This window comes from Xyrauchen texanus, chromosome 37 (assembly GCF_025860055.1).
Source record: "Xyrauchen texanus isolate HMW12.3.18 chromosome 37, RBS_HiC_50CHRs, whole genome shotgun sequence".
Lineage (NCBI taxonomy): Eukaryota > Metazoa > Chordata > Actinopteri > Cypriniformes > Catostomidae > Xyrauchen > Xyrauchen texanus.
The window spans coordinates 22,692,985-22,707,758 of NC_068312.1; the positions used below are offsets into that span (position 1 = coordinate 22,692,985).

Sequence of the window (14,774 nt, forward strand, 5' to 3'; positions counted from 1 at the left end):
TCCTGAATGAGCCAGTAGTGATTGATAAACAGTTTTCAAGGATTCTGTCACACTGATAGCAAATGTAGCTCAATGCATGCAAAGACCTTGAGTCATGTGCGTGCATCTGTCTGTGTGTGAACATTTATCAGCTTTCTAATTCACCATGAACCATCACATCACAAGTATTGTAATTTGTTGGCAGGTAACAAGTCAAACAGAGTTTATATTCTTACCCATCAACACATGTTTCTTTCATGATGGTGACTTTCCATTTACTTCAATTGTTTGGTTTTGTCAAATGAGCCAATTATATTTTCAACTCTCTATCCCTTACCCCTAAACCTAGCCATCACTCAAACCTTTTTGCATTTTTAGATTTTCATGAGGACATTTTTTAGTATGATTATTATTAAGCCCTTTCTCTTGTGGGGAACATTGGCAGGTCCCCACTATGCAGGTGATTCCAGGTTTTAATATCCTTGTGGAGACATTTGGCCCTCCCATTTGGGAACAGTTTTGGCTGTCCAGCCCGACACAGCAACATTTATTCAACCAATGGTGTGAGTTTGGGGCAAAGCTATGTGTTTGTGCAGCTAATGGAAGCCAGAGTGTATTTTCTGGAATCAGTTTGAACACAGTCATTAATTTTGCAATTTCATTTGGTGACACCAGTGGTGCAGAAATTACACACTTCAGCTTTAAAAGAGAGGTGGCCCTGCTTTGCATTTTGAAACAACATCAGAATTCCTCTCCGCTTTGTGTGAGTGGAAGACTTTGGCCAGAATGCCTGAATTCCGCTCAGTCCATAAGGAATGCTGGCTGAAGCGAATAACAGAGAGAGACAGAGGGATCAAAAGGGGAACATTTTCATTTGATTAATTTCTCCAGAGGACAAATCTCCATTTGACCAGAGGACAACACTCTGGGTATTAAATGTTATTAATTATCAACATCATTGGATCTGTAAGATTTGTTACAGTATGCACATTTCTGGTGGGCAATGGCCTCCTCCCTTTACTTCAGCTTTGGCATTGTTGTTTATGTTTCCATTAAATTACATTAGGAGAATGAAGTATTAGGTCTGTTATTTGATGTAGATGCAACAGTAAAAGCTATTTGAACTCCAAAGGCTATTTAATACTTAACCATTAGAGTCCTGAAGTGGTTTAAAATGCCAATGAATGTACTGTGTAATCTCATTTTACAGTGAGTTGTGCTAGAGTCATTTTTTTAAATCAATTTAACTTTAAATACCATTCACTGGATTAAATGACTGTTTCAAGACTATGTACTTTTTTTTTTTATAACAGATCACTGACATAAATGGTGGGTTTTGAGTCAATGTTTAAACCCTTCTATTTTGAGCACTTCTCTAACCTTTTCCACATTGCTCTTACAAATCACACACATCTGAACTCATTCTAAAAAAGAAAAACTGCAAAAGAGTTCTTTTAGAAAGTCCCACACATGACATGCTCACTGTAAAAATCTAACCGAGACAAATAATTCCTATTTTGTTTTTAATAATTAAACATATTTCATATATTGTTACTATGCTGTAGCATGAGTTACCTTGAATTAAAATCTAAATATTATTTAGATGCCACAAATTACAGTGCTGGTAAAAATAATGGTTTTGAGTGTTACATTTATGATTGTAGGATACATATTTAATTTACTGTCTTAATTAAATCAGTCATCCGCATGTTTTATTTGTAAAAGATTTAAAGGGATAGGTCATCAACATTTTTTAATTCTGTAATTTACTTAACCTCATGTCCTTCCAAACCCATATGACTTTATTTCTTCCATCGAACACAAAAGGAGACATTAGGTAGAATGCCAGGCTCAGTCACCATTCACTTTCATTGTATGGAAAAGAAATGCAAATGCAGACACTGTATCTAGCATGTTACTTAAGATGTTAGATGCCTAACATCTTTTATGTTCCGCAGAGGAGAGAAAGTCAAACAGGTTTAGAACAACATGAGGGTTAGTAAATAATGAAATAATTTACATTTTTGAGTGAAGTATCCTTTTAAACAGTTGAATTAGATTATAAAATAAATTAATCAAGGTCAGCATTTTACAACATTTGCACTACATTATTTTTATACATAAATTCTTTATATTTATGAATTTATTACATTCTTATATTGCATTTGCTTTTATATTGGTGAAATATGTGTATCTTTACTGGACAAAAGAAGGTGGGGATGAGGACTAATGGTTGTTTGGAATAACAGATGTGGTTGCAGGGGTCATAGGTTTAATCCCAGGTTGGGGCAACGCACAAAATGAAGAGTTACTACCAGGATGCCCATCATGTTCTGTTAGCAATGTGCCCTTGAGCAGGACACTTAACTAAATACTTAAACTATTACAGGAGCCTGTAATTATTGTATTTGCAAGATAAAAGGAGCCAATCTTGACTTGGGGAATTTAATGCAAGGTTACATCTCTCAGATATGAGTCAGGTTAAAAGAACACACTTTTTGTGATTGTGTAATTTTGTGTTTGTGTTAAGTCCTTTTAGGGTGGTCCTGGCCTTTATGGGTCTCACATGATCAGTCCTCTTTCCTTATTTGTGTCTCCAACTGGGCCATTCAGGTTTGCTTCACCTGCTCTATAGAGAACACATTTGCGTTAAGCTAAGAGAAGCGAAAAGTAAAGAAAAGAAAAGTAAGATAGTTGAAGTGAGATTAGTGTGATAGTTGCATGTGAAAATCATAGCCACTATTGTCACACCATTTTAAACATTCAACTGTAGTCCACCCACAACAATGGGTAATTAAGGTTCTCACGGTCATGGAAAACCTGGAAATATCAGGGATTTTAAAAATGGGTTTGTCCAGACCTGGAAATGTCATGGTAATTCATAAAATCTTAAAAGCCATGGAAATATACTATACGACCCACAAATTAGTTGCAGGTCTGTTCTCATAGGGACATGGATAGCAGGAAAACAAGCAATGTTAAATGCAGATGATAAAATTATGCATTAATAGGATAGCAAAATAAATAGGCTTATCAACTCAAAGACAATGCTTCCCATAAAGTTTGTTGGTAATTTGGTTAAATTCGGGTTCAGTAGCAATGAGGTTTATTATAGTTTGTGCCAATCACAAGTTTTTTTGCACGATCAAAATTCAAGAGTTCATGAGAAAACTAAGTAATTTTGTCTAATGCTTCATGGTAATATTACTGTAATACATATATTTCAATGTTTTGTTTTAATTACATTTTTGTTTACTTTCATGTGATGGGCTGGCACATGATGTCCAGTATGAAACCTGGGTCCTGAAGTAAAACTAATTGCAAGTGTGTGTGTGTGTGTGTGTGTGTGTGTGTGTGTGTGTGTTGTGTGTCTGTGTGTGGATGTGGATGTGGATATGGATGTGGATGTGCGTGTGAAGCCAATGGAAAACAAAGATTTACATTGGGCTGCTGATGACATCAGGTCTCCATGACAGCTTATGGTAAGTATCGTATAACATGGATGAGCTCTCTATCTCTCTCTTTCTTTTTCAAACACACACACTCACACACAGTGAAATCTGTCACAGTGACTTTAATTATTTACATTTTGGAAGCTCAAATGAGGCTTTGACAAAACAAAGAAATGGATAGTCAGGTGCATTTTTGAGAAACAGGATCAGAAAAAGAATTTAAAAAAAAAGAAGGAAGGAAAATATAAATGTGCAAGGCCTTGATGAAATTATCTTTGCTTACTGTTTCCATCTAGAGTGTCCCATCGGTGCCGTAATGACGCCACTCCGATGAAAGTAGGTAGTGCAGCTCAAACAGCACTGTGTATTTGTAATGAGCACAGATCTGTTTAACATATTTAATTCAATAACTGTACATACCCTACCTTGCACATACAGTACTGTGCAAAAGTTTTAGGCACTTAGCAAAAATGTTGCATAGTGAGGATGTCTTCCAAAATAATGCCATCAATTTCATACATGTTATGAGTTGAGTAAACATAAAAAAATCTAAATCAATATTCAGTGTTACCACCTTTGCCTTTAAAACATCACCAATTATCCTAGGTACACCTGGATACAGTTTTTCTTGGTTGTTGGCAGATAGGATGTTCCAAGCTTCTTAGAGAATTCACCACAATTCTTCTGTCTATTTAGGCTGTCTCAACTGCTTCTGTCTCTTCTTGTAAACCCAGACTGATTCAATATTCAGCGGGGGGCTCTGTGGGGACCATGCCATATGTTGCAGGGCTCCCTGTTCTTCTAGAAGGCTGGAACTGTGGGCCCCTAGAATCTTTACCAACTTTCACTCCACTAGCTACGGCCCTGTCTATTTATACTCTTACCTTGTATTATATTCTGTGTCTCACTGTAATATTCTGTGGGCACTTGTTTCTCCTATCACCAAAAACAAAATTCCTTGTGTATGTGAGAACACTTGGCAAAAGCTCATTCTGATTCTGAATAATGATTAAACTCATTACAGTCCTGAAGTGGGTCCATAGGAGCCCATCCAGAACTAATTAAAAAATTCCAAAAACTCATCTCCAACATAAAAAATCTCACACATATTCTGATAGTGTACATCCCAGTTTACAAGAGAGAGACTTTTACCTCTGACCAGTCTCCACCCATAATAGCCTGCCATTGAGGAGGGAGTGGTTGATGGAGGGAGGGGAAAGAGAGAGAGGGAAAGCTGGAGCGCTCTGCGGTAGCAGTCCGCGCATGAACCAAAGCAGAGAAAGACTGGGAGAGAGAGAGAAAAAGAGGTGGATAAAGAAAGGAATAGTAGAAATAGTGGCTAAGAAGTAAATGAAAAAAGGAGAGATTAACATAAAATAAAAGAGAGAAAAGTGGTTTAAGAGACAGTGACTGGAAAATCACTTTAACCCGGGACAGAATAGACTGAAAGAGAGAGAGAATAGACTAGACACAAATGAAAAGAACTCTTGGACTTGAAACACGTTCATGCGTGGACTGCTGCTACTTCTGCTGTTGGTGTGATCTGTCATTCCCTGCCACAGTGTGTGTGTGTGTTCTTGAGAGGCAGAGGAGTGAGTGTGCTTGTGTGTGTGTGAGCCTGTCGTTCCTCTGGAGTCTACAGGACCATGGCACCTGTCAGAAACGGATGAACTTCAGGCTTAAAGGACTTAGAAGAAAGAAAGCAAAAAATATAAAGAGGAAAAAAGGTGAGTGAGTTTCTTTTCGTTTAGAACTATGACTGCTTGACTGCATTGTGTTTCTGAATGTATATTAAAATGTGCTCATTATGTAATGTGTGTTTAGCTGTAGACCATCTGTATCGCACAATATTTACTATTTTTAATTCATATGTTAAATGCCTTTTGATTAAAGTCCATACAGAGAGTTTAAAAAGTGAGTGTGTAATATTGGGTTGGGAGCCCTCCTATGCGACAAGCCAGTCAACCTCTTTGTGCATGTTAGCAAGTGTGTGGATGAATCATGGCTCAGTATTTTTTTTATAGGTATGAACACTAATGTAGTTTAGTTTGATAGATTGTGCAGTGTGCGTGTTTGTGTGAACAAATCATGGGTGGTTATGGGTGTGCACACTGTTATCTGTGTGTGGAGTGTGGACCTAACTGGACTATTTTCTTAATATAGTATGATATTAAAAGATTAAATGATCTGTGAAAGAGGGAGGGCAAGTGAAAGAGAGAGAGAATGATGAGTGTATTTCTTCTGAAATATTTACCCTTATGCAACTTTGACATCTCATGGGACAATGTTCTCTGGTTTACACAAAGAGCAAAAGACTGTTATCATCACTCCATTATTAACATTTTATGATTTTTATATCTTCAACCCAAAACCATCACAGATTAATGAAAAGATGTGAGTGAACACACACACACACACACACACACACACACACACACACACATGTTGTGTTTCCATGTTTTATGGGGACTTTCCATAGACATAATGGTTTTTATACTGTACAAACTTTATATTCTATCCCCTAAACCTAACCCTACCCCTAAACCTAACCCTCACAGAAAACTTTCTGCATTTTTACATTTTCAAAAAACATAATTTAGTATGATTTATAAGCTGTTTTCCTCATGGGGACCGACAAAATGTCCCCACAAGGTCAAAAATTTTGGGTTTTACTATCCTTATGGGGACATTTGGTCCCCACAAAGTGATAAATACACGCTCACACATACACACACACACACACACACACACACACACACACACACACACACACACACACACACACACTTAGCTACTGAATCTAAATGGTGACATACCATAGTATGTTATTATTTTTATGAAGTTAATTAGTATTACTATAGAATAGCCTTACCCACACCCTAACCCTAAAAGAAAACTTTTTGCCTTTTTAGAATAAAAAAAAGAAAAAATCCTTAAAGGTCATTTTACCTTTTAAGGAAAAGTATGAATCAATTTTCCTATTGAGGATGTCCCCAAATGTCCCAGCTAAGTATGTACACACACAGTTCATACCATGCACTACCCAAAATAGTAATTAGCCACACAAATACCCTTCACAGACCTACTCTCACACTCCACACATGCACTCACACAGGCACACCGCATGCTGTGTTTTTGGTCAGCTGTGTTTTTGGTGAGGGGAAGAATGTCATGTTGTTTTAGTGGTGACTTTGAGAGAACAGTGTGTGTGTGTGTGTGCGTGTGTGTGCGTGTGTGTGTGTGTGTGTGTGTGTGTGTGTGTGTGTGTGTGTGTGTGTGTGTGTGTGTGTGTGTGTGTGTGTGCAAGGACTCACACATAGCCAAACAATCCTTTACAGTAATGCAGTGGTTCTTCACTGGTCTTTCTAAGGACCCAGATTTTAAGGGCTGACCCAATACCAGAATTGTTTATCATTTCCTCACCCTCATGCCATCCCAGATGTGTATGACTTTCTTCTGCAGAACACAAATTAAGATTTCTTGAAGAATGTTTCAGCTCTGTAGGTCTATACAATACAAGTGAATGGGTGCCAAAATGTTGACACTCCAAAAATCATATTAAGGCAGAATAAAGGAGACACGCTTCTGGAGACATTGTTTTAATCTCTGAGGTCATTTGGATTACTTTTATGCTGACTTTTTTTTATTTTTTGGAGCTTTAAAATTTTGGCACCCATTCACTGGCATTATAAGGACCAAAGAGCAGAGAAAGTCTTCTAAAAATCTTAATTTGTGTTCTGCTGCAGAAAGAAAGTCACACACATCTGGGATGGCATAAGGGTGAATACATGATGAGAAAATTCTTATTTTTGGGTGAACTGTTCCTTTAAAATCAAAATTGAAATATAATAATATTAAAGTTTTCAATAATGATTGCATGTATCTTGTCTATGTTGGCTTCTACCAAGTGACTTGATGAATTTGCACCAAAATATTGTACAGTGTGATTGAATGAATATCCTTTGAAATCAACAACAAAAGATACCAGTTTGGAAAGCATTTTCCTCTGTTTAAAAAGTTGATTAGCTTATATCTGCATGATTATATGATTAGTTGCATTTGTATTATTTGCATTTAGCAATGTTTTTCCCTGCTGTCCCGCACCCTATCAGAACTAATTTTTGGGTTGCGATCCAACAGTTGGGAACCACTGCTTTAATGTGCAATCTCCAAGGGACTTTCTCTTTTGCTCTCTGGCTCCTTCATTCTTGCTCTCAGGATTAGGGGGTGGGTAGAGAGAGAGAGAGAGAGAGAGAGAGAGAGAGAGAGAGAGAGAGAGAGAGAAAGTAAGAGAGAAAGTGGGAGAGATTGAGAGTGAGATGGCTTTTAGCCCAGTGCCTCAGCCGGTGTGGATCGTTAATTGAGCTGCTCCCATGGGGGGGTATCAGACCCCAGATTAATTTGGCTCCCCCTTCTCACACACATGCTTTCTCCCTCACACACACTTTTAGGGCTCTTTATTGTCGTCTATTAGACCACAGTTGTCAGATGCCCTGTCACTGCTGGAGTTTCCATTCTGATTGGAGATTGCAGGTGGGTGTGGGTCTCTATGGTAGAGATATCGATTGTGTTGTGGAGGGTAGTGCTACTTAACTGTGATGGGATTTTTAGGCTTTAGACATATTAGATTATTAAAAAATTATTCTATTCATCACTGTGAATATTTGTTAGTGTTACTAAAAGGAATAGCTCACCCAAAAATAAGAATTCTGTCATTGCATGTATTTTCTGTAGTTTTTTAAAAAATTACAATAAATAAATACATGAAAACTCCAATAGAAAAGAACCATAAATGTAGTCTGTATAACTCGTGCTATTTATTCCAAGTTTCCTGAAGCTATATGATATCTTTGTGTGAGGAACAGTCCGAAAAACATTATTCACTGATAATCATCCATCCATGTGGATTACTAGTATGGGTGAATGTTTATCAAAAATCTCTATTTTTAATTTTTTGGGTGAACTATTCCTTTAAGTTTGTACTGTCTTTGGAATATTCCAGGTAAACCTCTATTGACAGCACCACAGAAAATAATAATTTGTACCACAGTTTGTGTAAACAAACAAAACAGGTGTTGATAGTTATGCACTTACAGTGGAAGTCAATGGGGAAAATGGTTGCCCTGTAGACTTCCTGTAAGTGCATTTCTGTACACACATTTTTTGACTACTTTTTGTAACTGAGGTGCAAGCCAAAAATATTTTCTGTGTTAATTGGAAGCATGCCACAAAGCAATGGATTTAACTTGTTAGTAACCCTGAATATTCCTTAAAATCTTTTGTTAAATAATGCATTATTCCAAAGTCCATTATTGTGTTATTAGTGTTACAGGAACACACAATTAAAAAAGAGACTGGATTGGTGCCAACAGCATCTCCATTGGTAAAGCTGTTTGACTCATTTGCAACAAAGTATAATGAGATGTTCAAAGTCTTCAGACCAAAAGAAAATGTAAAGGCCAATCGGATTCTCAAATCCTAGCTCACATGTTCAGATACTGCATAAGGATGCAATTGAAAGGGTGAAAATCTGTGGCTTGTGCCTCAAAACCAGAAACAGTATAAACTCTAAAAGTAAAGCGAGACATGAGGTGGTGGAGGGATACATGAGTGAGGTTAACCACACTTTAAATTGCCTATGTTCCTGAGATGTGCGGGATTATGTGAACTCTCCCCCTCCCAAACATTTGCAAAGAACATCATGCAAATAACTGCACCAGCTTTGCAGAACAACATTCAAAACATATAAATCTAACATGGTCCCTCTTGTCTCCTCCTGGGCTTGGTGAGCCGTAGATTTTGGATTCAGACATGCTATTCTGTCATCTGTCAGGGAGATACTCCATAACAGCATAAAGAAGACAATGTTCTTCTTTAGTAATTAGTAAACATGAGGTTTTAGAAACTACTGAAAAATAATGTTTTATTTATTTGTAATAGTTTTATTTGCAACATAATTAATCTTTTTTTTTTGTATCATACTTCATGTTTTCAGTTGTGATATGTTGTACTCTTTACATAACACCACCCTGTGTTGAATAACAAACAGTATAGCAATAAATCTATTCTTTCATATAGTATCCTGACTAAGAACACATCAGTACAAAGTTTCGTTTGGTAGATAGCTTGGGTAAGTTAATAATTGATACAATAACAGAGGTTTATTTATAATCATTTTTATCTCTTTCTGTTTTGACTTTTCAGATATTCGGCCTCACCCATGAAATACAGCAGCCAAATATAAATTGTTGCAGCAATTTACATAAGAATGTTTTTCTGAATGATTTACACAAATTAATTTAGCTCCTGTGTTTCATGAATAAGCCCCAATATCAAAATAATCTGATATCTGGATAATGCCTATGAGTGTCTATAACACGTTTTTTAAAACATCAAGAAAAAGAGCGAGAAAAAAGAACAGAACTGAGTCAATGAGTGCAAAAGCGTTGAACAGGTCAGTTTACCGAAGGAGGGACAGCATGCACAATATGCTGGAGGGAGAGAGAGAAAGATAAAGGAGAGGAAAAGATGAACAGATAAGAACAGAATGAATGATCAGGTAGGATTAGAGGCCAGAGAAGGAGGGTGTTGATTTTTGTAATGATACTAGCAAATGATGTATGCGTTTTCATGCAGACTTGTATACAGGTGTGTTAGTAGTGTGTGTGTGTTGTTTTTATGATGTAAGTGTGTGTATGTGCTCATTAAGGTCATTGTGACAGTCTTTTGTGCTGCTGTTGCCACATTTCACTTCACACATATCTACACTGCCACACAGATAGGCACATGCAGACCAATCCAATGCTTTTAAATGAAGCTAATTCTAATTTGCTAAAACAGCAAATAAAAATATTATTTACATTATGAATAATTTTTTACCTCCCCAAAGGGAAGAGTCAGATTTATCTAACTATTAGGGACACTTTGTCCCCAAAGTATAGCCAAGTAAAGTCACATTTGGCATTTTCAGATTTTCATTAAGACAATATTTAATATGTTTGTTGAGCCATTTTGTTTGACCAATGGCTGGTCCTTGTGTTCACATTTGTACCCACATTGTAGGCAAACCTGACCCAGACACACACACACACATATACACACACACATATACACACACACTGCTTTCTTTGTAGATGGGACTGGTAGCATTCATATGAGCTTCACAAACCCCTTTTTTTGGGGGGTGAAAAAGTGGCTTGTGTGCATGTCTCTGTTTTGGGCAGAAGAATTTACAGTATGTTTCTTGTTGTTGTGTGTTTATTTATTTTTTGTTAGAGCCTATAGGGGTATGATCTCAGTAGGCAGTGCCCGCAGAAGTCTGGGTGTGGGTGTGTGAGGGTGAGTATACATGTGGTCAGAAACACGGCTGGTTGATTAAAAAGAGGGAGGCATTCCTAAACACATGCCTTCTAGTGATTTTAACAGGGAGTGTGATTGTCTGTGTAGTTTGTTTCTTTGTGTGTGGCCATGATTAAAGCGGTAACAGATAAATCACGTTGACCTGAAAGTAGATGCAGAAGGACATAATGTGTGAATGAAAGAGAGATGAGACAGTCTAAATAGGTAACATTCCTCTTTCTCTCTCTCTCTCTCTCTCTCTCTCTCTCTCTCTCTCTCTCTCTCACTCACACCCTCTCTCTCTCTCTCTCTCTTTCCCAAACTGTTTGTCATTCACTTTGGGCCTCACTCAGAGATCATGCACTAGGAACTTATTAAACACAAGCAGGTTGTAATAGGGGACGGAATACAGCGTGACATTTTTAAAAGGTAGGAATGACTGTGTGACTGATTGATTTGCCTTTTAATAGTATTGGGCTAACTGTGACAGCACACACACACACTCACACACACAAGTTCAAATTCATTGGCTAAAGATAAACCTACTGTATATATACTGTATATATATATATATATATATATATATATATATATATATATATATATATATATATATGTGTGTGGAAAGAGAGAGAGAGTTCGAAAGAAAAGAAAGATACATTAATAAGGCATTAAGGATTATGGATAATGGAGCAGGCCGTCAGTGTGGATTAGCTAATGCTCATCAGAGAGAAAGAAGAGTGTGTGTGTGTAGAAATGTGTGCATAAGGGAGGGGGGTAGATGCATCCCTACATACACCCCTCAATAGTATGCTGCTAAAAGTGTGTGTGTGTAGCTCATTATGCTGTAGTGGTCGATTAAAGTATGTGTTCAGCAGCAGCCTTTAAATAATAAAAGAAGATAGAAGCGATTGGACTTGCATGGAGAAATGTGTGTGTGTGTGTCTGTGCATGCGTGTGTGTGTGTGTGCGTGTGTGTTTTTGAAAAATGGATATTGGGAGATGGGTTTGGTTGCAGCCTCTGATTCGGTGCCCACAAACCTCTAACAAGCTACCTGTGTGTGTGTTTGGGCGGGTTTGGCTGGTTTATGAGGACATCTTACAATCTGGTAATTACAAGGGTATTAAGCTATAAATGTGGTTTATGAGGTCATTTCTAGTGTCCCCATAATTCAAATCGCTTAAACATACTAAACAATGTTTTTTTGAAAATATAAAATTGCAGAAAGTTTTTTGTGAGGGTTAGGTTTAGGGGATAGAATCTATAGTTCATACAGTACACAAATCATTATGTCTATGGAGACTCCTCATAATGATAGCCGCACCAACGTGTGTGTGTGCGTGCGTGCGTGTGTGTGTGAGAGAATGTGTTTTTGTATGAGGGAGAGAGAGAGCGGGGGAGATTTATAATCCTCTTTTAGCAAACTTATTTGATTTCTTAGTGTAATGACACTTATCTCCACAGTGGGCATATTTACATATTGCAGATGCTCTTTATGTGAGAGAAAAAGAGAAAAATGTATGCGTTTAGTGTTGGATGTTCTCTCCCACTAGCACTCTCTGCACTAGTAAATCAATACCTGTCAATCTTATACACACACACATACATGCTCACCTGGCTGCTGGTTATTTGCCCCAGGGCACCTCAGAGCAAAGAGTGGGGCAGTTTTGTGTGTGTATATGAGAAAGAGATAAATGGTGAATCCTTTAGTTTTCTTATTCCTTTGGGGTTTATTAGCAGTCAGCTTGTTTATGTAATTGATCAGTTAGTAATTAATATCAGCATTCCCACACTTCGCCATCCACACTGACACCTTTTATGCTGGGTTTCAGTTAATATTGACCTTTCCTGGACATACAGCGAACTGTGTGTATGAACGTGTGTGTGTGTGTGTGTGTGTGTGTGTGTGTGTGTGTGTGTGTGTGTGTGTGTGTGTATTTGTGTGTGGGAGAGACAAGAGCTGTGTAGAGACAATGAAGTGAATTCCTGCCTGCATTCCTCTGCAACCTATACGCACACACTCACACATTGCTCTGTATGCTTAAACACTGTACATGTATATTGTATTTTGTTATCACCTTAACTTTTCTTTATAATGTAGTTGTAGCCCACAATAGTTAACATAAAAGAACGTATTCTCAGTTACTTTATTTGGTCCAGGTGAATGGTGATGTTTTTAAATGTATGTTTGAGTGTGTGCTTGAGAAGACGAGACAGAGAGAGAAAGAGAGATTCAATGTAACTTTAATCACATAGGATAAATGAACAGATTAATCTTGTTAACTGGATCCACATCCAAAGTGCCCAAAATGTCTGTCTAAGGATTAACAATGTGTGCGTATGATTAACTTTTTGCCACACCTGCCAATGGCGGGTGAGTTGAAATGTAAATGGTCGGCACTTACAGTATATAGCGCTTTTTTTAACCTTAGCGGTTTTCAATGCGCTTTACACTGTGACTCATTCACCCATTCACACACACATTCACACACCAATGATGGCAGAGATACCATGCAAGGTGCTAGCCTGCCATTGGGAGCAACTTGGTGTTCAGTGTCTTGCCCAAGGACACTTCGGCATGTGGAGCCATGTGGGCCATTTATCGAACCGCCAACCCTGTGATTAGTGGCCAACCCGCTCTACCACCTGTGCCACAGCCACCCCAGTTGAGTTAAGAAAATGCACCATCCAAAAATTATTCTATTCTAATATTCAATGAAACCTTATTTGATATTGTCATTGGGAATGGGAATCTTAAGGAATTGAACGATTCTTGTTCTGATTCAGATTCCTCTTAACGAAGTTCCTTAATGGTTTAATAAATTATGCTATTAGTTCTTTTGAGGGAGAAATATTTGGAAATTATAATTTTTTCTATTAAAGGTGCTATTTGTATCATTTTTACTGTACTAAATTATAAAATGACCATAATATATCATTAGAGAATTAGGAGACATGCTATGTTGAAATACTGGCTTCTCCGATAACAATGCTACAGCCAGTATATTCTACTTTCAAGTTTCCATTTCTGCCGGAATTTCTGTTTATGTTTTGGCCTGTGTAATCCCGCCCACTGCCTACTCACCAATAGTATTTCGACACCGCCGGGATGCCAGATTTGAACAAGTTTGCAGGCAAACAACATTGTGTGCTGCAGCCAAGGAACCCAGTAAATGAACTGGATCAGCGATAACAGATTCCACCAAGACCTAAAACTCACTGTTTATCTAAAAACCACAATGATCAGAGGTGTAGTAAAACAAGGATAAATATTGGAGATGCCTTTGGAAAATGGAGACAGCTTAATGCCCAGAAATCTTTTAAAACGGATGCTGAGTTGGCTAATTTGCGTGTCAACATCCTGGCAACCCGCATGAGCTTGAGTCTTGGACGGGGCAGACAACTCTCCAATATTTAGAATTTGGACTGCAGCACCAATTTCAAACACTTGTTGTCAATCTTGAATAAAGCACCTTTAAAGTGGGATTTACTGATCTTGCATTTACAGCAGCCTGTTACAAAATGAATAGATTCATATTTTAACAACAGACTCTTGCAAAAGGTGTTTGCCAAAGAAAAGAAAGACTAATAAAGATATTTTAATCATTATTTATTTAAAAAACACTAATTACAACAAAATGCATAATATCTATCTGTGCCAAATAGTAGACTTTTACTCTTGATTTATCTGATAGTTTAATCCATGTCTTCTTTCCTGAAGTGATCTAATTAAGACCTTTTTCACTGTACATCTTCCCATTTCAGTCTCTAGGCACGGTCATTATTTCAAGCTCAATTACACTTCCTTGCTTGATGCATGCTAGGAAGTGTAATCGAACTTGAAATCATGATCGCCAAGGAGACTGCTGATGTTAAGACTGAAAGTGCAAAAGAGTCACCCAAAACCGATCGGACTGCTTCAGAGGACATGGATTAATCCACTTGAGTCTTCACTGGAGATTCTTTTAAGGACACAACACAGTCACACTACTTGGTTCTTTTCA

At 37.6% G+C, this 14,774-nt stretch overlaps 1 protein-coding gene across 1 annotated transcript in view; it reads left to right on the top strand.

Annotated features, from left to right (window-relative positions):
* Window positions 1-4,698: 4,698 nt before the first annotated feature.
* Window positions 4,699-14,774, top strand: part of LOC127630514 (semaphorin-3B-like) — a 42,014-nt gene continuing 31,938 nt past the window's right edge. The window contains exon 1 of the mRNA XM_052108094.1: window positions 4,699-5,158. The gene's annotated coding sequence lies outside the window, so the exon portion shown is untranslated. The remainder of the gene's footprint in view (window positions 5,159-14,774) is intronic.